The sequence below is a fragment of the Monodelphis domestica genome, chromosome 4 (assembly GCF_027887165.1).
Source record: "Monodelphis domestica isolate mMonDom1 chromosome 4, mMonDom1.pri, whole genome shotgun sequence".
NCBI classification, from domain to species: Eukaryota; Metazoa; Chordata; class Mammalia; order Didelphimorphia; family Didelphidae; genus Monodelphis; species Monodelphis domestica.
In genome coordinates this window covers 162,208,579-162,235,507 of record NC_077230.1, presented here as the reverse complement: position 1 = coordinate 162,235,507, position 26,929 = coordinate 162,208,579, and the positions used below count along the sequence as shown (strand labels likewise).

Here is a 26,929-nt window from a genome sequence, read left to right as displayed (position 1 = left end):
AGTAGGTAACTTCACTGTCTTCTGAATTTGAGCCCAAGTCTTTTCTGAATCTGTGATAGACATCTGTACTTGAGTTCTTTAGTTTATTCTTCTTTTTTCCCTTCAAAATTTAGTTGCCAAACTAATAGGTTTAGCTGTTAGTTTTATGTTTGAGATGCATTCTGTTCTAAGGGTGGGCGTGTGTTTGGAGGGTGATGCCTCAAGTTTCAGGATTTTTTTTGTGTTTGTTATTTCCAGGGCCCTATTTAGTTCTTCATATTTCTATAATTTAGGGACAGGTGTAGTCTCTGTTCCCCACTCCAGCTCAAACCCTGGTCTTTGATTGACCTCAGATACTCTAACTATATCACGGTCTCCCATACTCCTTCCACTTCAAGCAGACAGCTTATCTTCCTCCTGGGATGGCAGTCAGGGCCTTGACTCTCCTGTTGGTGACCAGAGCCAGCAGGACAATGGCAGCCACTAATATATGTTATTGTTCTTCCTCTCCTGAAGCCAATGCCTGGGACAGAGCCTGTATCTGGTCAGATTTCCTGGGCCCCTGAAGTCTTTCCCTGTTCAGCCATCAACCCCTAGCTGTAGGTGAACCTCTGGAGCCAGGCTTCAGTCCACCCAGGTGTTCCTAGGGCTCACCAACTGTGATACCAACTCTCAGGTAAAGCCTTGCTCCCAGGGCTTAGGGCTTGTTGATTCCTCAGTGTTTGCCACCAGGTGCTTATACTAGCCCAGGATGCCAAGACCAAAGCTATCAGAGATCACTCTTCCAAATTATCCTGTTTCACTCCTAATTCTTTTCTGTTTTTGCCCCTTCTAACATTGATTCTATGGAATTATTTGATTGTTTTGGGGGGAATTGGGATAGTGTGGCACTCTCTAGCCCTACTCTATCATCTTCCTATGAAGAGGGAATTTATTTGATAGGTAAACCTAGAAATAGGATTTGGAAACAAGTTTGAAAAGATCTTGAGTTTTTAATTAGATATAATAAAGAACTAGCTCCTTTTACTAAGCACCTTTGTTATATAGAGCACTAGATGCTAGGCACTAGAACACTTCTGGGATTAAATATGAAATGGCCTCTATCTTCAGGTATCAGTCACTCCCTTTCCTACTTAGCCCCAATATCTGTATCAGATGATGATACCTCCAATTCATCAATCAAACCCCCCCCCCATTCCACTTAAGCCAAGTATGAATTAAGTGTGAACAAGGGCAAAATATCTATATGGAAGCAATAAATCCAACAAAGGCATTAGACTAGATTTGAGAAGTCTATCAATCAATCAGTCAATTAATCAATCAGTTAAGGGAATTAGATTAGGCTCTGAAAAGTCCCTGAATTTTCTTGACTTTGCCAATGATCCAATGAAACCTGTCAGCTGTACATCAGTTATCCCTACTCTTGTGAAATAACCAGTCTCTCTTTTTAGGTCCTCTACTTCTTTGATGATATTTACATTGCTTCTTATTTGGAATTCCTTTTGTGTTGTAGATTGAAGTTTTCTCAAGCCTATCATGTCCCTCCTTATTGCCCTTTGGGCAATCAACACCTTAAATTCTTGAGAGATTGTAGTGTCCCATAATTTTTAGGTTCAATGTCACTGAAAGAATATTTGTTTCAAACAGGGGCCTTTATTTCAAAGGAAAGCTGAGAGTCATTAAAAGAACTTAGTGGTTTTTCAAAGGCAATCCAGCCCACTCTCCTCATCCTGTTCAATTCTGAAGTTATGCATTGTAAATTGATAGTGAGAGAAATAAACTTGATTCCATGCCTTTCTCTCACAATGCTTAATAGCCCAGCAGCAAGAGAGGGTGATCTAATGGTGACAGCTGGGCAGATAGACAAGGTATTCCTGAGTAGTGCCTCGATTTAGGAATAAATCAATAGAGTTCAGTTGAGATCTATGACATATTCATACTGTTTACAACTTTAATGAAGCAGAGATGGAGGTAATCAGAACTGAGGAGCTTCAAGAACTGGGATATCCCAGTGCCAGCATTTAAAGCAAACAAAAAAGATATCTATTCAATTATGTTGTATCCTTTAAAAATTACTATTACAGTTCTGTTATTTCCTATTATTTACCTCTTGAAAAAGTAGAGCCAGCATAGTACATTGGAGCTGACTTCTTGACTTCTGGTCAGAAAGGTCTAGGTTTGATTCCTTCTTAGCATAAGGAGGGGAAAGTCCCTTAGTGCCCCCAGGCAATTCTCTGTGTTTTGGAGAAATCTGTATATGGCATCAGTTCAGGAAGTTTTCACATTTTCACACCAGGAATTTCTTATAGCCATGAAATCACAGGTCTAGTTCTCCCATCTCCCAGGGGACAAAATAAATGGGCTTTTTGTGTGCTAACTTGGGAAACTAACCATCATTTATGACATCATTTCTTTAGAAAACTCTTATCTGAATTCCAAACAACCAATAGATTTTTGATACACAGCACAACACAACCTGTTTATAAATTGAAAGCTGTGTATAAGTGGAAAGTGGAATACATTGGGGAAAAAAAACACAGATTGAGCCAAAATGTTCAGGAATGTCATCTGCTCCCTGCAGGGCTAGCTCTAGGCAAAATGATGAAATAGGCAAAATTTGTCTCCTGTGCTCACCCTTATTTCCTGTAAACACTTTTCTCTTTTGCCTAATCCCCATTATCTTCATACTGCCTTCTGGCTATTCTGGGTCCTGGGAAAGGGGCCCTTACAGGGTAGAGCCATGTGCTCTGAATATGTCTCATTCCAGTCACCATCAGAGCTTACATAAACTATTGCCTATTCCCTCTGAAGCCTGGAACTCTGCTAGAGAACTGATAAACAAATTCCTGGGAACACCAAAATGGGTACTAGGAGTTTGAATGCATTTTCTACCCAGGGGACATATTTGCATTTCAACAGTTGCCTTCTGGGATCAGTCTCTTGGTCCAAAGGTATAAGTCTTGTTGGAATTGTAGACTTTGAAGGCAGCTTGGAATGGGAAGCCACCTGCTTGACAATGGTTGATAAGTATTGTGTTAATGTTTTTGTCTTATATACCTCTGTTTGAGGTCATAGACTAAATCTTTGCCTCAGTTTTCATCTCCTGTTAACAAGGCAAAAGATAATACCAGTTTGCCATAAACTTTTTGAAATTCATTCAAAGGGCAAATTTTTAAAAAGTAGACTTCCTTCATTTCTTACCCATAATTGTTTTACATTCTTTCACTCTTCTCAACCCTAGAATAGAGAATATTAATCAGAAACATTTTTTGTTTGTTGGTGTTTTATTATCTAATTTTATATAGATGATCCTGTTCGGATCATTTTTTAACATACTAAAACATGCTCAGTCGGTGCACTTAGACCCAAGGAAACTTATTGTCACGTTTACTCTTTACATGCAAGAGAAGTGACTATTTATCTTTGTCCTCCATTTTTTCTCTAAAAAAAAAAAAACTCTGCCAATATTATAGTGACTCCATTTTAAAAATTGCCTCTGGCTTTAAGAAATAATGACCAGGACAATCACCAAACAAGCTTTGAAAGATTTTATGAAATGATACAAAAGGAAGGGAGAAGAACCAGGAGAATATTACACATAGCAATAGCATTATGTACAATGATCAACTATACACCATAGATGAAAACGCACAAAGACAATCGTCATCCTTGGTTACTGAGAGACTACTACTACTATAATGATCAACTGTAAATGACTCTCCAGGACAACTCCAAGAGACCCATGACAAAAAAGGCTATCCACCACTGGAGAAGGAACTGGTGGAGTCTGAATGTTTATTAAAGCATCTATTCTTCCACTTTATTTCCTTTAGGTATTTTTCACTAGTGTAAGCTAAAAGAAAGTATGTTCTTTCATAATATGACAAATATGGAAATATGTGTTGCATAATAGTTCATGTGCAACCAATATCATATTATCCACTCTCTTGGGAAAGAGAAGTGGTGGGATGGAGGAAAAGAATATGGATAGCAAAATGTTAGAAAAAGATGATTATAACCTCATTTATGTATAATCTAGGAAAAAATTATATAAAAAAGCAACAAACAAAAATTACCTCTGATTAAGATTCTCTATCCTGAGGTTGAGAAGAGTAGAAGGATATAAAATAATCCTGCTACAATTATACTATTTGGTAGATTCCATTGGATTTTCTTTCAGAGATACAGCAGTCTGGCCCAAAATCCTTCTGTGGGGCCAATGATGGTATAAGGGTTAGTAGTAAGGACCAAGATCAGACAAGATGCCAGTCACTACTCCTCAGACTTTAAGGAAACAAAGAGCTTAATGATTACTTTTTTTTTTTACTAATTAATGGCCATCCCATAGAACACACTCTGAATTGCTCTCCTTGGTCCTTGTTGATCCCTTGTTAAACTTTGGAGCCATTTCCTAACCAGGTGTGCAACTCATCCTTAAAGAGCACACACACTTCAAGGACATGAGAATGCCTGCTTGTCCTCTTATTAAGGCATGTGAATTCTCAAGAGACAATTATTGATACTGTAAGCAAATGCCATTAGGAGTAGCAGAAGTAGTAGTCATATTATAATTAATACTTAAATTTCAAGGATCTAAGATTTCAGGATGCTGTTAAGGAAAGTAAAGATTGACTATGGCAGATGTAAAGTGCTGGAATATGTTAAATGCAGGAATTAAATGAAGGGTCAATTGGCATGATTACCTAGCTGAGGTATTACACAGAAGCCAGGATTTTTAAATCCTCTTTAAGTTTATATTAGGATGAGGAAATATGCTGCTCTATCCTCAAACTTGGGCACCAAACAGAGTGCCTGTCAGTTGGTAGATAAACATTTGTTAAGCATCTACTATATTCTAGGCACTGTGCTAAGTGCTAGGAGCACAAAGAAAGAATGATTGTCTCTGCTCTTGAGGTGCTAACAATCTAATGGGGGAGTCAATGTGCAAATAACTATGTACAAATAAAGCTATATAAAAGATAAATTGCAACAGTCAACAGAAAGAAGGCATTAGAATTAAGAGGGATTGGGACAGGTTTCTTTTAGAAGGTAGGATTTGATTTGATTTAAATTAATTTATTTTAAAACCCTTATATTCTGTTTTGGAATTAATACTAAGTATCAGTTCCAAGGCAGAAAAGCTTACTAGCTAGGGCTCGGAAATTGGATTTAAGTGACTTGCCTAGGGTCATACATATGGGAAGGGTCTGAGGTAAGATTTCAACCTAGACCTCCCATTTTCAAGCCTGGCTCATTATCCATTGAGCAACCCAGCCCAGCTTTCCCTAAAAGTAGGAATATAGCTGGTACTTTAAGGTAGCCACGGAAGCCCAGATTTGGAAAAGTGGTGGGAGAGCATTCCATGCATGGGGGACAATCAGTAAAAATACCCTGGAGTCAGGAGATGGAAACAGCAAGAATGCCAATGTCACTGGATTAAAGAGGATGTACATGTGGGTGTAAACTGTTTAGTAGTGCCTGTTGATTATGTAATTGCTGTATCCAAATATTGAAGTTGGATGGGGGTGGGGGAATTTTCATCCCACAGTTACAAAAGGGACATTATTGCTTCCTGAGATGATAAAGCAGAAAAAAATGGCATGATTACTGTCCAACACAGCCAGAGGGAAATTGAAGGCAATATAATAATACTGACAAAATCGTAATGAATTCTGTGTGATTTAGCATTTGAGATTACATGCATCTTTGTAGGTTTGTGTATATCATTTTTGAGTTGATTAAGTAATTGACATATAAAGTCATAGCTTATAAAAACTCAACAAGGACAAAATGAGGAACTGCTTAGCTTTCTACATAGCCTGGAATTCTTTCTCTGAGATCTTTTGAGAGTGACAATATATATATTTTTTCTAGAGTTCCATTCTCTCTCTTTTCACTCCCTCTACCCTCCCAAACAAACCTGACTACAGGAGCTCTTTGCTCTTATCAATGCTTTTCAGTTTGCATTATGGATTCTGTACCCAGACTGCAAACTGCAAGTAACTACTAGGTAGAAAGAGATTGAAGGCTACAGAGATCCTAGAGATGATAATGGAGAAATCTTCTGGAGAAGATAGGAGCTGATGAGGTCAAAGATACATGTAATGGGTCTGGCCTTGTAAAGTAGAAAGGTAAACTTTTTGTTTAGAATGTAGGAGGAGATAGTGGATAATGGTGTCCAAAAAATAGGAGATGGGGTGGGAAAAGAGGGATTTCTTAGGGAATGGCCTGGAATTCTTCAGTGAAGTCTGAGGTGTGAGTTCCTTAGATGAAAAGAAAAGTGAAGGAAGGCAGCGCTATGGGATTTTTAAAGGGAGAAGAAAAGGTTTAGGATAGCTGCTACAATAAATGGGATAGAACAATTAACATAGAAGGATTATTTTAGTCAATAGATAATGGACCAAAAGGGAAAAAAAATTGTCAATGATGTTTAGGTTTTTTTATTTTATTATGGATTTTATTTTGGGAGTGAGTTCATTCGTCAATAGATGTTTATTAAAAGCTAACTATGTGCCAAGTACTTTGCTAAGAGCTGGGCATAGAAAGGAAGTCACAAACACAATCCTTGCCCTTGAGGAGCTCACAATCTAATGGGGGAGAACATGCACAAACAATTATGTACAAAGTACATAAAGGATCAGTGGGAAATAACCAACAGAGGACAGGCACTAGAGTTAAGGGAGTACAGGAAAGGCTTCCTGCAGAAGGTAAGATTTAACTAGATCTTTAAGCAAGACAAGGAAGTCAGGATTCAGAGCTGAAGAAGGAAAACATTACAAGATTGAGGGATAGTAATGAAAATTGGGAGGTGAAGGTTTATGCAAAGGACTGCAAGAAGGTCAATGCCACCAGATCAAAGAGCAGATGAAAGAGACTAAAGTGTAAGAAGACTAGAAAAAAAAATACTAGAATAAAAGGGGGATGGGACTAGATAATGAAGGTCTTTGAACAGAAAATTCTATATTTGAATTCTATATTTGATTCTGAGGGTAATAGGGAATGTGGTCAGACCTGGGGAAAATAATTTTGGATCCTGAATGGTGGGTGGTCCAGAGAGGAGAGAGGCTTCTGGCAGACTGACCAACCAGAATGCTACTGTAATAATCACACCTTCACCTCCTCTACCTATAGAACTCCTTCACAGACTTCTCGCTAAATATGAATTTATATCTCTCTTCCCCTATTTAGCTAAATTCTATGAAAAAGCCTTCTATGCTTACTACTTCTACTTCCTCTATACTCCCTTCTAAATTTTGACTTCCAACTTTATCATTCAGTTAAAACTATCTCTCAGGATTAACTAATGAATTTTTAATGACCAGATCTAAAAGTCATTTAATCTTTTCAACCTCTCCAAAGTGTTTGATATTGTTAATCACTTCCCTCCTCCCTGGATCTTCATAATAATGCCCACCTGCCCCACTCCTCAATCTCCTTTGCTGGGCCTTGAATCATGTCATTTTCACTGACCAGAGGTATTCTTCAGCTCTTGGTCCTTTTCTCTTTCCTCTTCATATTACATCACTTGTTGATTTTATCAGTTCCCACAGGTTCAATAATAATATTATTGCAATTGAGTATTAGATTTATATATTCAGGCATATTTTCTCAACTGAGTTCCAGTTCCACATTACCAGCTGCCTATTGGATATTTTGAATTGAATGTTTCATAGACATTTCAAAACGGGATTCATAATTTTATCTCACCCCTCAAATCATCTCCTCTAGCCAATGTTCCCATTGCTATGAAGGGCACAACAATATGCCCAATTAATCAACTTCCCAATGCCTTAGCTTTACTCATCCCATACATTCCATCAGTTGTTATATCTTATATTTCTTACCTCTATGACATCTATAATATGTTTTCTCCTCACTAATCCTAATTCAGAACTTTATCACCTCTCTTCTAGATTATTCTAATAATAGCCCTCTAACTGGTCTCCTTGTCTTGCCTCTGTATTCTCCTCAAATTCATCTTCTGCATAGATGCCAAAGTAGTTTTCCTAAAACTCTTCATGTTATCCCCCTACTCCATAAAATCTGCTGAGTTTCAATTATCTCCTGCATCAAATAGAAACTCCTTTTTTCTGGCATTTAAAGCTCTTCACAACATATCTTCTTACCTCTTCAGTCTTCTTACACTCCCATCCATCTATGGTTCAGCCATTGGTTGGTTGATTGGTTGCCCTTCATACTTGAAGAGAACCAAAATTACATCACTGATGTCTTTTGACTGGAGCACATATTGGATTTAAAAGAGGCACAATTGCCCATAGCCATTGATCTCACTTTCTCCTTCAGCTCTTGGTGCCACAGATTAGAGCTGGGTGGCAGGTAGACACCAAAAGCAGAAAGAAGTTCTGAAAAGGGATCAGTAAGTTCTTATACCAGAGGTTCTATTTTTCCCTTAATGCTCTATACACTTAGCCCTTCTGGTCTTTTTGCTGCCCCTAATCCCCTTAATCCCCCCATTTCTATATCTTTTCCTTGACTTTCCCTCAAAGCTGTAATACTATCTACTCATGGCCATCTCTTAGAGTCCTTGGCTTCCTTCAAGCCTCAGCTTAACTTCCATGTTTTCCAGTAGATCTTTCTAGGTCTCAGTGGGTAAAGACTTCCTTTCTATAGTTATCTTTCATCTCCTCATATCTTGTATATATCAATTTATATGCATATTTTTTCTCCATTACAATGCAAGCTCCTTGACTCCTTTTGCTTCATATCTCCAGAGTTTAGCATAGTGAAGGACTCAAAATCAATGCTTGTCTCCAAATTTTAAAATTCCTGCTGATGCTGGCCAATACTTTTCTGAAATTTTATAGTTTTAGTCAGTTGTCTAGGACACTGTCACATGGTCACATAGCTAGTATTTGACAGAGGATAACTACAATCCATCTCTTCCTACACTAAACCTCACCTAACCTCTACACTTGGCTGCATCAATATATCATGTTAATCTTCTAGTTTGCCAAATGAGTGGTACAACAGTAAATACAAAGGTAGTTAATAGGTGAAAGAAATTACTTATAGCTGCGGTGGTCATGAAGGGTTTGGAGGTGAGGATCTAGAGGGCATCTTCCAAATCAAAATTCTATGAGTTGATAGAAGAAAAGTGGAGTAGACAAAAAAAGTTTAAAGGAGATGAGAAATATTTTCTAAATTTGCCAAATGTTAAGCTAATATCATTGGAATAATCAATTACAAATAAAAATATTACCTACATTACATTCAGATTCTTCCTCTACTTGGAGGCAATGTGATAAAGTTAGAAAGACTATTTGATTCAAAGCCAGAGGATATGGGTTCCTATCCCAACTTGGCCACTGTGCGCTTTGGGTGACTTTAGGAAAATCACTGTATTTCTGGGCTTCAGCTTCCTTGACTATAAAATCAAGAAGTTAGACTCGATAACCATTGAGATTCCTTTAGCTTATAAATCCATGATCCTATATCATCAAGACTTTTCATATTATTTTCCCATAGGTTACTATGTTCAATTTTATCACTATTCCAAACGTTCCCTTTCTGTGCTCATATAGAAAACCACTCAACCTTTCCATAAACAAGTCATCATTACTATGACTTCCTTACTTGTGTTTATAGTTGTCTTTTACCATTCCATTTATTCACATCCTCCCTGTTCTTGATAAATCTTGACCATTCCTAATTCATGCAGACTCCCATCCTCATATTTCTAGGCCATCTTCATACTATACTTCTGTGTTCTAAGTGCTAAATCAAGCTAGCATTTTCCTGAACTACCTTCAGCTTTTGAGAACAAAAACCAACACTATCATTCCTGGAAAGTACATCCATCAATTGCTCTGCGTCTCCACTCCCCACAGGGTAGTAGCCAAGGGAGGGGTGTTTCAGGGGATTTTCTAAGTAAACTATCATGGCATCAGAAAATGGGGACAGTTTAATCTCTTCTTTATCCATATGCCTTAATTTTTTTTATCTTCACTTACTGCTATTGCTAGCATTTCCAGAACTATATTAAATAATAGGGTGGAAAGGGGGCATTCTTGCTTCTTTCCTTTATTTATTGGGAAAGCTTTCTATTGCCTATGATGCTGATTTTTGGTTTTAAATAGATACTATGAAAAGTATGTTATTTGTCAAAGGATTTTTGCATCCATTGAAATAATCATATAGTTTGTTATTTTCATTTTTTAATGTGATTAATTATGTTGATCATTTTCTTAATGTTGAACCATCCTTATCTTCTTCATGTAAATCCAACTTGGTCAGGGAGAATAATTTTTTGAATGAATTGCTATATGTTTGATAAAATTTTACTTAAATTTCTGAATCAATTTTCATTCTTGATATAGGCCTATAGTTCTCTTGTGCTTTATATTTCCTTGGTTGAGGTATGATCACTATATTTATCTTGGAACAGAAGACTGGTAGGTGTTATTTTTCTTAATTCTAGGGAATAATTTTGTTTATTATGGGTATGAATGCTTTTTCAAAAGTTTGATGGAATTCTCCTAGGAATCCATTAGGACCATGAATTTTTTCTTTGGTGGTTCCATTGCAGCAAGTAGTATTTCCTTTTCTGAAACTGGATTATTTCCTCTCTCTGTTTAGTCTTCTATTAGTTTAATTATTTTATATTTTTAAAGGTATTATATAGTTTCTGATAATTCTTTTCATTTCTTTTGGTTTTATAGAGATTTCATCTTAATAATTTTTTTTTCATTTTCATACATTGTTCATTGGAAACAGATTTTCTTTTCCTCCCCCAAACCCCCCTTCCCCCCTTACCTAGCCGACGCACGATTAGTCTGGGTATCACATGTGTCCTTGCTCTGAACTAAAGCTTCCTCGGAGGGGAGAGAAGCTTTAAGGTAGGAAGATAGAGACAGGATAGAAGTTTTAGATACCACGAGGGGGATGACGGAGTCAAATTAGAGATATGAGGTGACAGGAATGAGTTTTTATTAATTATCCATAAGCCACAGCCAAGCTTTGATCAAAGGACCCTTCTGAAGGCTTTTACCAGTCCAGAGATCCACATTTAATACCACACAGGTCGGAGAGATGAAAGAGAGATAGAGAAGATTTAAAGATGGAGCTTGGCCAGAGGCCAAGCTCCTGCCAGGACAGCCATCAGCTAGCCTGAAAGAGAGAGAGAGCGAGAGGTGGAGCTGGCTGAGGCATATTTAAACTCTTTGATATACAAATATACACAGTACATAGGGATGATTCTCATTGGTTAATGACAAGGTATAGGTGTGGTTTCTCTTAACCAGGTGAGCACAAAGAAACCTGTGTTCCGGCCTAACCTGGGGGAAGCTGGGGTCAAAGGTCAGAGGCTTTCCCAGCCATGTGCAATACTGAGCATGCTAAAGACTGAGCATGCTCTCTTCTAAGGCAATCTGTACATACCAACTGTTCCCCTTGCCCATAGCTAGGGGTGGACTGCTACATGAACCCATTTCCTTGTTATTGGTATTTGCATTAGGGTGCTCATTTAGCATCTCTCCTCGATCAAGTCCCCTCAACCTCTGTAGTCAAGCAGTTGCTTTTCTTCTGTGTTTTTACTCCCTCAGTTAGTTTTTTTTTTTTTTTGCTCGTAGATCGCTGCAGGTTGTTCAGGGACATTGTAAAGCCATTACTGGAGAAGTCCATTACATTCTCTTATACCACAATGTGTCAGTCTCTGTGTACAATGTTCTCCTGGTTCTGCTCTTCTCACTCTGCATCACTTCTTCCTGGAGGTTGTTCCAGTCTCCATGGAAGACCTCCACTTTATTATTCCTTTTAGCACAATAGTATTCCATTACCAAAATATACCACAATTTGTTCAGCCATTCCCCAATTGAAGGGCATCCCCTCATTTTCCAATTTTTGGCCACCACAAAGAGCACAACTATGAATATCCTTGTACAAGTCTTTTTCCTTATTATCTCTTTGGGGTACAAACCCAGCAGTGCTATGGCTGGATCAAAGGGCAGACAGTCTTTTATTGCCCTTTGGGCATAGTTCCAAATTGCCCTCCAGAATGGTTGGATGAATTCACAACTTCACCAGCAATGAATTAATGTCCCTACTTTGCCACACACCCTCCAGCATTCATTACTTTCCTTTGCTGTCATGTTGAACAATCTGCTAGGTGTGAGGTGATACCTCAGAGTTGTTTTGATTTGCATCTCTCTGATTATAACAGATGTAGAGCACTTTTTCATGTGCTTATTAATAGTCTTGATTTCTTTAACTGAAAATTGCCTATTCATGTCCCTTGCCCATTTTTCAATTGGAGAATGGCTTGATTTTTTGTACAACTGGTTTAGCTCTTTATAGATTTGAGTAATTAGACCTTTGTCAGAGATTTTTGTTATGAAGATTGTTTCCCAATTTGTTGCTTTCCTTCTAATTTTAGTTACATTGGTTTTGTTTGTACAAAAACTTTTAAATTTGATGTAGTCAAAATTATTTATTTTGCATTTTGTGACTCTTTCTAAGTCTTGCTTGGTTTTAAAATCTTTCCCTTCCCAAAAGTCTGACATGTATACTATTCTGTGTTCACCTAATTTACTTATAGTTTCCTTTTTTATGTTCAAATCATTCACCCATTCTGAATTTATCTTGGTGTAGGGTGTGAGGTGTTGATCCAAACCTACTCTCTCCCACACTGTCTTCCAATTTTCCCAGCAGTTTATATCAAATACTGGATTTTTGTCCCAAAAGCTGGGGTTTTGGGGTTTGTCAAAGACTGTCTTTCTGAGGTCATTTACCCCAAGTCTTTTCCACTGATCCTCCTTTCTGTCTCTTAGCCAGTACCAAATTGTTTTGATGAGTGCTGCTTTGTAATATAGTTTGAGATCTGGGACTGCAAGGCCACCTTCCTTTGTATTTTTTTTCATTATTTCCCTGGATATCCTTGATCCTTTATTCTTCCAAATGAACTTTATTATCGTTTTCTCTAATTCAGTAAAATAGTTTTTTGGTAGTTCAATGGGCATGGCACTAAGTAGATATATAAGTTTGGGTAGGACAATCGTTTTTATTAAGTTAGCTCATCCCACCCATGAGCAATCAATGTTTTTCCAATTGTTTAGATCTAGTTTTAATTGTGTGGAGAGTGTTGTGTTTGTCTCGGCAGATAGATTCCTAAGTATTTTATATTGTCTTGGGTGACTTTAAATGGGATTTCTCTTTCTAATTCTTGCTGCTGAACTGGGTTGGAGATATATAGAAATGCTGATGACTTATGCGGGTTTATTTTGTATCCTGCAATTTTGCTAAAGTTGTTGATTATTTCAATTAGCTTTTTGGTTGATTCCCTAGGATTCTTTAAGTAAATCATCATATCATCCACAAAGAGTGACAGCTTGGTCTCCTCATTGCCACTTTTAATACCTTCAATTTCTTTTTCTTCTCTAATTGCTACTGCTAGTGTTTCTAGTACAATATTAAATAATAAAGGTGATAATGGGCATCCTTGTTTGACTCCTGATCTTATTGGGAAGGCTTTGAGTTTTTCCCCATTGCAGATGATGTTTGCTGATGGTTTTAGATATATACTGTTTATTATTTTTAGGAAAGGCCCCCCTATTCCTCTACTTTCTAGTGTTTTCAATAGGAATGGGTGTTGTATTTTGTCAAAGCCTTTTTCTGCATCTATTGAGATAATCATGTGATTTTTGTCGGTTTGCTTGTTTATATGGTCAATTACGTGGATGGTTTTCCTAATATTGAACCATCCTTGCATTCCTGGTATCAATCCTACCTGATCGTAGTGGATAATCCTTGTGATGACTTGCTGTATTCTTTTTGCTATTATCCTATTTAAGATTTTTGCATCTATATTCATTAGGGAGATTGGCGTATAGTTTTCTTTCTCTGTTTTTAACCTGTCTGGCTTTGGGATCAGTACCATGTTTGTGTCATGAAAATAATTTGGTAGAACCCCTTCTTGTCTTATTTGGTCAAATAGTTTGTATAGTATTGGGGTTAACTGTTCTTTGAATGTTTGATAGAATTCATTTGTGAATTCATCTGGACCTGCGGATTTTTTCTTAGGGAGTTCTTTGATGGCTTGTTCAATTTCTTTTTCTGATATGGGGTTGTTTAGGTAATTTATTTCTTCTTCCTTTAGTCTAGGCAATTTATATTTTTGTAAGTATTCATCTATATCACTTAGATTGCCATATTTTTTGCCATATAATTGGGCATAGTAGTTTTTAATGATTGCCTTGATTTCCTCTTCATTAGAGGTGAGGTCTCCCTTTTCATCTTGGATACTATCAATTTGGTTTTTTTCTTTCCTTTTTTTAATTAGACTGACTAGTACTTTGTCAATTTTATTTGTTTTTTTTCAAAGTACCAGCTTCTAGTCTTATTTATTAAATCAATAGTTCTTTGACTTTCAATTTAATTAATTTCTCCTTTGATTTTTAGGATCTCTAATTTAGTCTTCATCTGAGGGTTTTTAATTTGTTCACTTTCCATTTTTTTTTAATTTGCATGCCCAATTCATTGACCTCTGCCCTTCTTAATTTGTTTATATATGAACTCAAGGATATAAATTTCCCCCTGAGTACTGTTTTGTCTGCATCCCATAGATTTTGAAAGGATGTCTCACCATTGTCATTTTCTTCAATGAAGTTATTAATTGTTTCCACAATTTGTTCTTTAACTAGCTGGTTTTGGAGAATCATATTGTTTAATTTCCAATTAATTTTTGATTTATCTATCCATGTACCCTTACTAATTATTATTTTTATTGCATTATGGTCTGAGAAGGTTGCATTTATTATTTCAGCCCTTTTGCACTTGTTTGCAATGATTTTGTGCCCTAGTACATGGTCAATTTTTGTGAATGTACCATGTACTGCTGAAAAGAAGGTGTATTCCTTTTTGTCCCTATGTATCTTTCTTCATATGTCTACTAACTCTAATTTTTTTAAGATTTCATTTGCTTCTCTCACCTCTTTCTTATTTATTTTTTTATTTGATTTATCTAGTTTGGATAGGGGAAGGTTCAGATCTCCCACTAGTATAGTTTTTCTATCTATTTCATCCTTGAGATCCTCTAGTTTCTCTTTTAAAAATTTGATGCTCTGCCATTTGGTGCATACATATTGAGTACAGCTATTTCCTCGTTGTCTATACTGCCTTTTATCAGGATGTAATTACCTTCCCTATCTCTTTTAACTAGATTTATTTTTACTTTGTCTTTGTCCGATATCATGATTGCTACTCCTGCCTTCTTTTTATCATTTGTGCCCAATAGATTTGGCTCCATCCTCTTACTTTCACCCTATGCATATCTACCTTCCTCATGTGTGTTTCTTGCAGACAGCATATGGTAGTGTTTTGGATTCTAATACACTCTGCTATTCGCTTGTGTTTTCTGGGTGAGTTCATTCCATTCACATTCAGAGTTATGATTACTAGGTGTGTATTTCCCAGCATTTTTATTTCTACTCCCTGTCCTGCCTTTTCTTCTTTCACTATTTCCTTCTATACCAATGTTTGTTTATAGTCAGTCCCCCCCATCCCACCCTTATTTTACTTCCCTTTCTACCCCCCTCCCTTTTTATTCCCTCCCTTATATTGCTCTGTAGTCTTTTTAAAATTCCCCCCTCCAAACCCTCTCCCTCCCTTGTACTGCTTCCCTCCCCACCAGTCCGTTTTTTACCCTTCTAGTCCCCTAGAGGGCGCAAATCTATTGTCTTCCCCAATGGATTGGATTGTTCTTCCCCCTTTGGGTCACTTTCAAAGTATGTAAGAGTTGAGTATTTCCTATCTCCAATCTCTTCACCCTTCCAGTGTATCGATGTTCTCCCCCCTCCTGCCATGAGCTTCTTTGTGACATATAAATTTACCCCCATTTGTTTCTTTTCCCATTTCTTTTAGTCATAACCTCTTTTTTTAGCTCTAGTCATGTATATATATACATACACATGTATATGTATTTATGCATGCATATATCTATATACCTATTTATGTCTTGTCCTTTCATCCTATACAGTTTGTCACTGTTCCCTCTGAGTGTAATTCTTCTAGCTGCTCAGGTGATAGCAACAGTTTTTAAGAGTTACCAATGACCTCTTTTCTTATAGGGATACATATCATTTAAACTTATTGAGTCTCTTAAAAATTTTTTGTTGTTGTTTTGTTTGTTGTTTTTTTCCCCCTCTTTTAAATTACCTTTTGATGATTCTCTTGAGTTCTGTGGTTCAACATCAAATTTTCTGTTCAGGTCGGGTCTTTTATTTATGAATGCTTGGAACTCTTCTGTTGTGTTGAATGACCATACTTTCCCCTGTAAGAATATAGTCAGTTTTGATGTGTATTTTATTCTTGGTTGTAGACCTAGTTCCCTTGCTTTCCAGAATATCGTATTCCTTGCCTTTCAGTTCTTCAGTGTGGATGCAGCCAGATCCTGTGTTAACCTCACCGTGTTTCCATGGTATCTGAATGAATTCTTCTTGGCAGCTTGTAATATCTTTTCTTTCATCTGATTGTTTTTGAATTTGGCTATAACATTTCTTGGTGTTGTTAGTTGGGGATTAAATACAGGGGATGATCTGTGGATTCTTTCAATCTCCATTTCCCCCTCTTGTTGTAAGATCTCGGGACAGTTTTCCTGGATAATTTCCTCTAGTATTATGTCCAGGCTTTTTCTTTTGTCATGGTCTTCTGGTAGTCCAATTATTCTTAAATTGTCTCTTCTTGAACGATTTTCTAAATCGTCTGTTTTGTGAAAGAGATGATTCACATTTTCCTCAATTTTTTCATTCTTTTTGTTTTGTTTTATAGTGTCCTGCTGCCTTGTGAGGTCACTTGATTCTAGTTGTTTTATTCTGGATCTTAAAGATTGGATTTCATCTCTGGCTTTTTGGTCATCCTTTTCCTTCTGGTCTGATTTTCTTTGAAGATCGTCTTTCAGCCTCTTTACTTCATCTTTCATCTCCTTTGCCTTATCTTTCATCTCCTTTGCCTCATTTTCCAGCTGGTTGATTTTGGCTTTCAAGACAGTATTTTCTCGTTTTAGTTCAAGTGCCTCTGTTTCTAGATGACTTATCTTAATTTTTAAGTTCTTTTCCCAATTGTCTTCAGCCTCTCTTAGTTGTGTTTTGAGTTCTTCCACAGCCTGTATCCAATTCACTGGGATTTCTGGTTTATTGTTTGCTGATCTCTCCCGCTCTGTTCCATTTGCTTAGTAGTAGCTGTCTATTGTAGTTTCTTTCTTCTTTTTCTGTTGTTTGCTCAAATTCACCCCTTCTTTTTTACACCCCACATTTGTTTGTGCTCTTGTTCCTCTCATTTTTTTTGTTTGTTTTTTTGGGATTTCTTTCCATCTTTCCTCTTGGAGCTTTAACAGAGGATCTCTTGGTGTAGTCTCTGGGGGAGGGTTGTTGGGGATTTGAGCTTCCCTGTCCTCTGGAGGCTTTTGATTGGCTTAAGGTCCAGCAGTCAATGAGGATGGGTGGGGAGCCTGATGGGATTAAGTTCAGCTTGGTTGGTCTGGGTTTACTCTGAGTTTTAAACTTCCTGTATGGCTGGAGCAAATATGGAGGATCTCCAAAGCTCTGGCCAGGCTGCCAGGTCTATTTTCCTTCTAGGCTGCCATCTTGACTCTGTCTCTAGGTTTCTGTTTTTTCAGAAGTCCCTGCTCTCTAAGGGGAGAGGAGTTGTGGCCTCCCTGGGCTCTGAGGGCTCCTGATGGGATTACTTTCAGCTGGTTTGGAATGAATGAGCCCTGAAGCAAAAAACCTCCTCCTCCACAATCTGTGTTGAATGCCCGGAGACTGGCCTAGGTTGCTTTCAAGGTAAGCCCTTTGGAGTAAGCCCTTTGCCAGTTTCTGTTCTTTCAGAAGCTCTGAGGGCTTCTGATGGGATTATGTTCAGCTGGTGTGGGCCTAATGATCCCCAAACCAAAAAAACAAAAACAAAACAAAATCTTCTCCTCCACAATCTGTGTTGAATGCCTAGAGACTGGCCCAGGTTACTTTCAAGGTAAACAACCCCTTTGCTGGCCCTGAGGTTTCTGTCCTTTCAGTAGCTCTGAGGGCTCCTGATGGGATTGGGTTCAGCTGGTGCCCTAAAGCTGGGACCTCCCTTGAGACTCAGATGGAAGGACCCAGTCAGGGGGCTACAGGCTTCCCCTTTCTCTCTATGTTTCCCTGCCACCTATGTTGGGAGCCCCAGAGACAGGCTCAGGTTGCTTTCAAGCTGAGTCCTTCAGAATAGCCAGCCCTGAGGCCCTTTTGCCGGCCCTAAGGTTCCTGCTGCTGCCGTGGGCTCAGCATTCTGGGTTGGGGGGGATGGGTCCTGGAACCTTCCTTCTGCCTACCCCTTAGATTCGAGTGATCTAGGGTTCTGGCTTTTGGGGGCCATACCTTTTGATCCAGGTCCAGGAGGAGGATTCCCCAGGTCTATCCTGTTGTTCAGCTTGAACTTCGGTGTCCTAGGAGCACTCAGTTTGTGATTTGTAAGGAAGGGTTTCTGAGGTCTGAACTTTTGCTGCTTCTATGCCTCCATCTTGACCAAAGGTCCATCTTCATGATTTTTGTTGTTGTTATTTTATTGATTTGATCTTCTATCCTTTTTAAAAACCAGAGTGGCTAAAGGTTTATTAATTTCAGTTATATTTTCAGAGAACCAGTTTTTAGTTTTATTAATATAATTTTTTCTCTACTTTTCTTTGAGGAATTCTATTTTGCTTCCCATCTAATTTTTAGTATTTATTATTTCCTGTGTACTTCAGTTTTATTTATATATTAGATTTTTACTTTTAAAATTAAATTTTAAGTTTTACAAATGCATATTTAGTTTCTTAATTCTCTGTTTTTCTAATTTTAAATGTTTATTTGTGGGGCTGTGTTTTTTCCCCTTGAAGACTGCTTTATCTACATTCCAGAAAGGTTGATATGAGGTTCAATCATTATAATTTTATTTATAATTATTAATTATTCTGTTGATTCATTCTTTAATCCATTTATAATTTAGAAATTCATTCTTAAGTCTCCATTTGTTTCAATGTATTTGGGTTTGTGTTCCCTGAGCAAATTACTAATTACCTTTTTACATTATTATTTCTAATATCTGTACTATTTCTGTTTTATTTTTTACTTTTATTTGTGATACATCTGTACTATAATGAATGAATGGTTAGTTTTTTTTTTTGTGAAAGTTCAATATAGTGCTGAAAAAAAGATATATATTTTGATACTACTGTCTATATCATACTACATTCTCTCTGTCTCTGTCTCTCTCTGTCTCTCTTTCTCACTCTCTCTCCTATCATTTGGAGAATACTATTAACCCCTTATCTCTAGTTTATATAGCAATTTGTGCAATTCTTTATTTCCCCATTTGCTTCTTGTTAAATTTTCCAAAATTGAGAGAGGGACAATAAAATCTCCCACTATCATTGAATTACTTTCTCTATCTTGTATGTTTGAGTAATATTAATGTTATGGTGTCACTCCTCTATTAAGAACAAAATAAAACCCTTCTGTGTTTCCTGTTTCTTTTCAAATAACATATAAATTCCTGGGTCTGGTATTCAAAAAGTTTTCCATAATATGTTTCCAACCTATTTTTCTAGCCTTATTTTACTTTCCTTCACATAGTTATATTGTAGCAAACAAGAATAATTTCTATTCCCCAATCCTGGCCTGCCCATATTTGTCTTTATTATTCAATTTATCTTAGTTTCCTAGCATTGAATGAACTTCCCTATCTTACCACCCTCCCCCAATTTTTGTCTGATTAGTCCTTCCGTTCATTTAAGACCCAATAGAAAGAATAATGCTTCTTCCCTAAATTCTTCCCAGATTTTCCCAGTAGAAAATGCTTAATCCTCACATTTATCACAATAATTTGTTGGGACATCACATTGGCACTTTAGATAATAGAATTAAGGGGAATAAAGCTATGAGGGATCATAGCAATTAATTAGTATAACCTCTTCATTTTGCAGGGAATAGAGACTCCAAAAGATGATGTGGCTTATCCAAGAACATCAGAGTGGTAGTAGGGATAATCAGTGTAATCAATGAAATCAATGATCAATGAAATCAATGAAATCAATGAAAAAAACTGCATTTTTTGTGCATGCTCAGGTCCAGATACCAATCAATAATTCAGGAAGTTACTAGGACTTACTACTATATCAGTCAGACTATTCAGGGAATACTTTATGGAGCTGGATACAGTTTATATGGAGGAACAGAGAAAGAGAAATAATGAAAAATGTATAAATAAAAGGAAAGGAGCTCAATCCAGACCTCAATTTATTCTATCATCAATTTATTTGGTTCTGAATGAAAAAAAAAGAAAAAATAGATCATTGGAAAAGTTCAATCTCTGATCAATTCAAGAAAATACATCACTTGAAGAACTCTATATTTGAATTGAGTGGAAAACTAGAAAACAGTCAGGCAGATATTAGGTTTATAAAAATTACTTATACAGAATAACATAATAAGTTCAAAATGGACATAAGGCCTGAATATTAAAGGCCATATGTACAGAAGTTAGAAGAGAAGAAGACCAAGTATATTTCATACCTATAGCTATGCGGAAAATGCTTGATCAAACAAAAGATAGAAGTGCTACCCAAAATTAAAAGGTTAGTTTTGATTACATGCAATTGAAAAGATTTTGGAGAAACAAAATTAGCACAACTAGAATAAGAAAGGAAATGATCAACTTTGAAAAAATATTTTTATTCTAAAAATGATCTCATGTTTAGGGACCTAACAAAATATATAAAACCACAAGTTATTTCCCAATTGATAAATGGTCAAAAGAGGTGAATAAATAGATTACAAAGAATTACAAATTATTAACAACCATTTGAAAGATTATTTTGTACCTCTAATGATAAAATGAATAAAATCAAAAGCAACTCTTAAGTTTCTAGCAAATTAGCAAAACTGAGAAAAGATGGGAATACTAATTCTGGAGGAGCTATAGAAATACAGGCTTACTATTACATTGTTAGTGTAGTTCTACATTGGTTCAATGATCTGGAGAGTTATTTGGTTCTATATTTAGAAAGTAGCTAAATGTATATGCAGATTAGGGACAACCAACTACCTGAACTCTTCTCTCAACATTGCCCTCCAAACAACTTTAAAATAATACCTCAAGTAAAAATATGGAGTGGAAGAACCAACAAAAAGTCATGGTGAAGCATTTTTCCAGTCCAAGGAAACTTAGCAAGCCAGTAGAAAAAATTTGTGATATTCGGGCAGAAGTCTGTCCAGAGCCCACATATGTAATAGCAGCAAAAGTGGGTGTGGAAGCAGTAGCTCTGAGCCCACGGGCAATAAAGAGATCGGACAACTTATCAGAAAAAAATTAAATGGGACCATTGGCTGGGACCAACTGGGTATAGCTGGAGCTAATTGCCAACTCTAATTCCCATATTCAGTTCTGAGTCAAAGTTCCATGGCAGAGAGGAGCCCTGGGGGGTTTGTTACAAAGAAGTAGGAGCTGTAGTCGCAGTTCCAAGGCAAAGAGGAGCCTGTGAAGCTGCAGGGAAACAGAGACCCTTCTCTGATGAATAATAGAGTTCAGCTCAGGAAATCATATGGCCATATATCTCTCAGAGTTATATCACCTTGGAAACACAAAAAACTTGACCACTAACTGTGAAAATAGTGATATTAAAAATCCTGAAGCTTTGAACAGTTCCTCCTGACTCCAAACTGAGCATGTCTCAACTTTAACATGAAGTTTAAAGGAAAGAAATGGACTTGAAAGATGAGCAAACAATAAAAAAGCTACTCCAGGAAAGAATTAGACATAAACTCAGAAGTATACAGCATTGCAAAAACACCTACACTAAAAGACTTAAAGGAAAATACCATTTGAATCCAAACATAAGAAGATTCATAAGAAGAATTAAAGAAATAAGACTGTAGAGGAAAAATTTGGAAAAGAAATGAAAGAGATGTAAGAAAATTATGTAAAGAGACTTAACCTAATTAAAAGGGATAAAAAAATACTGAAGAAAATAATACATCAAACAACTAAATTGATCTAAAGGTAAAAGAGGAACAAAAATCATTGAAGAAAAGAACTTTTTTAAAAAAACAAATGAAGCCAAATGGAAGAGATACAAAATCTCACAATTAAAAATTAGAATTGGACAAATGGAAGATAATGGCTTCATGAGACATCAAGAAACAATAAAACAAAGTCAAAAGAATTAAAAAATAAAAGCAAGTATAAAATATCTCATTTGGAAAAAAAAACAATTGGCTTGGAAAATAGATCCAATAGACATAATTTAAAAATTATTGAACTGCATGAAAGCCATGATTGAAGAAAGAGGTTAGACATCATCTTTCAGTAAATTATCAAGGAAAACTGCCCCAGTATCAAAAATTCATGTGGGAAAATAGAAACTGAAAGAATCTACCAATCACTTCCTGAAAGAGATCCCAAAATGAAAACTCATGGAAAATTTTTAGCTAAATCCCAGGACTCCCAAGTAAAAGAAAGAAAAAATCCTTTATTTAAAGCATTCCTAAAGAAAAGTTGAATAGAAAATTTGACACTGAAATACAAGTCTCAAGTGAACAAGGTAAACATGAAACAGTATTCATAAGAAACTTGATAAAGTTAAACTGTTTACATCCCTAAATGAAAGATAATGTTACTCCTAAGAATTTAATCATTTTAAAGACTTTTCAAGGAAATTTGCATAGACAAAGGGTATGACCTGATTTGATTATGTTAGAAAAAAATTTATTCCAAAAATTAAAAGGTAAAAAAAGGGATGGGTTAGGTGAAGGCAGAAGCAAGAAGTAGAATGAGGAAATTTCTCTCACATGAAAGAGGCATACAAAGCAGAACCTTTATGATATAAGGGGGAATGATGAAGGTGACAAACAAGGCTTGAAACTCACTCTCATCAGTTTTGTCTCAAAAATGGAAGAAAATATATACACAATCAGCTTTGTATAGATATGTAACTTGCCCATTAAGGAAACAAGAGAGAAAGAGGATAAGAGAATTGGGGAGGGGGAATGAAGGGAAGGGTACATTAAGAGAAGCAGTGATTAGAAGCAAAATAGGCTTTTGAGGAGGGACAGGATAAAAAGAGAAGATAAACTAGATTATAATGGGATGGACAGAAATACATAATAATAATAACTTAATGTCAATTAAATGAGCTTACCACCAAAACAGAAGCAGATAGCAGAATGGATTAGAAACAGAATCCAACAATATGTTGTTTACAAGAGACCCATGAAACAGAAGGATACACATAGAGTTAAAATAAAGGGTAGCAATGGTTATCTAATATGTTTCAGCTGAAATAAAAAATGGCAAAGGGTAGTAATCATGATTTCAGACAAAACAAAAGCAAAAAGAAATCTAATTTAAAAATGTAATCAGGGAAACTACATTTTTACTAAAAGATAGTAATGAACGAATGTAGTACTAATGACAAATGAAGTAATATAAAAGAAAAATTATAGCAAGTTACTCTAATATGTAAAAATGGAGAGTTGAACCCCAGACTTCAATCCCCAGAAGTCCTTGGTACTTCCCAGAATTCTCTATAATCTCACTTGAGTCCTCACCTGAATGAGAAAACACAATTTAGTATTTAAAGGGCTCTCTGCCTCCCAGGAGGCTCTCTGCTTCCACTTCTAAGCACACACCTCTCTCTACCTGGCAGGCAAGATGTAGTGAGTAGGTTGTGAATGGGCTAATGTGCCCTAGGCATGTGCTTTCCTTATTTTGTATTTCTTTATCCTTGATTTCTAATAATCTTTAACAAACCTCATAAAAATATAATAGTTTTAGTAGAGAAACTAATTTAAATGTTACAGTAATGGCAACCACTAGATTGGATGAGAACCTCACAATTATTTTTTTTTAAATGATAGCCTAGATAATGATTTCTAAGCCACATTTCTCCAAGGCTTTTTAGCAAAGCCTCTTGAATCAGCTCGAGCCTGCTTGCCTGCTTGCCTCGCTTCTGCCTGCAGCCATCCACTCCTCCTAAGATCGTTCTCAGGCTTCATTCCCGGACCTGTTTGCACCCGGCTGCTGCCTGCCTGCTTTTGCACTCCAGCAATCCAGACTTGTGCTCTCGCTCATCTGGCCCAGCCCCAGCCTAACCCCAGCAACTCTGGCTCCCGACCCAGATTGCTACTTGTAGCTGCCCCAATTTCTTCAAGACCACAAACCAACTGGTAAAAACAGGGGTGTTCGTTCCTTAACCTCCATGTTCTAGGGGGCAGGGGGCAGGGGACCACAGGTGGAGAGAAAGAGGAGAAGGAAGAAACTTTTCCAAACAGAAAGTTACAATCATGGCTGCTTTAAAAGGATATCTTTTGAGTGCATTGATCCTTTTATTTATATCACCTGAGATTCAGGGGTAAAATTCAACTCCCTGCAATTCTTTGGCCCAATTTGAGATTCCTAAAACCCACCCTCACTATGGGAAGGCAGCTCAAGGGTTCAGTGGATTGAGAGCCAGGCCTAGAGATGGGAGGTCCTGGGTTCCAATCTGGCCTCAGACCCTTCCTAGCTGTTTGGTCCTAGGTGGTTCACAACCCCCATGGCCTACCCCTTACCAATCTTCTGCCTTCTGACAATAGGCATCTAAATGGATAAAAACCCAAGGAACTTTAAAGAGACTGGAGGTTATATTTTTAAGGCAATTCAGACTCCAATGTTTTATAAAAATCTCTGTATTCTGTTGCATTTTTCTGATTGTTTGCTTAAGATCTTTGTTGGTTTTAAGTTCATATATTAATTCCTTCAATACTATTCTGTTACACTGAATCATTTTAATTTACTGGGTTTTATCTACTGTTATTCTGTTGCTTTTCCCCTCCAACTATAGTAAAAAAATATTATTCTATTATTCAAGAAGTCCATATAAAAACAGTTTTTTCTGTTTTGAATTTGTAAATTGTCAGCTAGAGAATAGATGGACTCCATCAGAACATTGCTACAATTGTATAACAACCTTTGGAAAATGTAATGAGCTAAATATCTCAAACTGATTTTAAGGGGTCTTTAGACATGATTTTTAGATTTTTTTTAACAATCTCTGGTAATTTTGCCTGCACCTAACTGGAGGTAAGGTCCATTTTAGTAGCTGAAGGGAAATACAATTTTAATCCCCACCTCCCACACTTATAACAATGTGAACATGAACAGATGGGACATCACAGTCTCATACAAAGGAGCTGGGAAGTTAATCCCAGGGCATATAGTACCCCTGGAGTACTCCAAAAAGAGGAGCATCTCTCATTTATAACTCTTCAGCTCACTTTACCCAACATCAATAGTATAGAGGTTTGGGTTTTTCATACACTCCTCTGCCACATTTTTTGTAATGATATCTAGATTTCTTGATGATGTTCTAAACCCAAAATAAGTTTTACTTTGTTTAAAAATATGTTTACCAAGGTTGAAAGATTCCCTACATCTGTAAAAATTGTGACAAATATCCATCAGTTAATAGGCTTTTAAAAATGCCATACAGCAACTTATGTGAAATATGATAGTGGGTTTATTTGTTATTGTAAATTAACTGGTCTATTGAGAATTTTGGGTATATTGATACCTACATATTTATACTACTGTTCTTTATAAAACAAAACAAAACCAAACAAAACAAAAAAAACTGTTACTTTGTAAAATTCATTTGCTTGTACTCACAGTGGATCATGGCCAGATATGAAGAGGAAATGGATCTCATTTTTGGTGAGAAAGCCTTGTATTCTATATTTTCTTAGCTGACACTGTGTCAATGATTACAAGCTATATTTTTGAATTTTAAAACTCTTTTATTATTATATTTTTCTTGCATGTGCAATATATTATTGCAGTTTTTTTTATTTTTTCTCTCATTTTTATATTTGAAGCACATGTCTTTAACTTTTTTGATTTAGCAGTAATATAAGTGTAAAATACATTTGCTATAATGTCAATGCATGCCCCAAAAGCTTGAGACTATAAAAATGATGCCACTAGTTGTTTTTAAAAAATTATGAGGGGGCAGCTGGGTAGCTTAGTGGAGTGAGAACCAGGCCTAGAGATGGGAGGTCCTAGGTTCAAATCTGGCCTCAGCCACTTCCTAGCTGTGTGACCCTGGGCAAGTCACTTGACCCCCATTGCCTAGCCCTTACCACTCTTCCGCCTTGGAGCCAATACACAGTATTGACTCCAAAACAGAAGGTAAGGGTTTTAAAAAAAAATTATGAGACTTTGATTAATGATTCTGTCTGATTCCAGGACAAGATATACATAAGAGCCATTTCACAGGGCCAAAGAAGCACAAAGCTAAACCTGAATTGTGCCAAACGAGGACACAGGTCAACAAAGAAACCAATCCAGGAAGGATTGATGTACTTCTAAGCCAATACAAAGGACTTGAACCTAGTGTGAAGACTCAAGCTTGTGACACTTAACATACTTTAAAATGTAGGCCTTCCTTATATCCACACTCTGAAAATACTTACAGATGAGTATCTCAAACTTGGCTCCTACCTGGCTCCTATAATCTAGTCCCTTTTCTGTCTTTCATAGTGTGGCAAACTTTCTGTAGTCCTGGCTACTGACTGGGTAAATGCTTACTTGCTTATATCATTTTAATTAGGCCCTGATTCAAGGACCTGTTATAGATTTATTTTTCCTTTACTTAGACTTTTTATACATAAGACTTTGATAGTCTATATGTCACACAGAAATTATGGATTTTTCTGATGTCTTTTTAATTTCTCTTGCTAATTGATTTATATACCTCAGCCATGTATCCCTAACAATGATCCCTATGTTTTTCAATCACCCTCTTCAAGGGGGGAATGTAAAAATATTATTTTAAATTACAAAGTTTAAATTCCTTTTGAGAAGAATTTTAGGTTAAGAAACATGATACCTCTCTGAATCCAGAAACTAAACTGTTTGGAGAAGACACCATGAAGATGCCTCCAGACCACAA

At 36.6% G+C, this 26,929-nt stretch overlaps 1 long non-coding RNA gene across 1 annotated transcript in view; it reads left to right on the top strand.

Annotated features, from left to right (window-relative positions):
• The window catches only part of LOC130453701 (uncharacterized), a 31,572-nt gene extending 11,548 nt beyond the window's left edge, over positions 1–20,024 (top strand). Inside the window, exon 3 of the long non-coding RNA XR_008911209.1 lies at positions 19,928–20,024. This is a non-coding gene — a long non-coding RNA (uncharacterized LOC130453701). The remainder of the gene's footprint in view (positions 1–19,927) is intronic.
• The last annotated feature ends 6,905 nt before the right edge of the window (positions 20,025–26,929 follow it).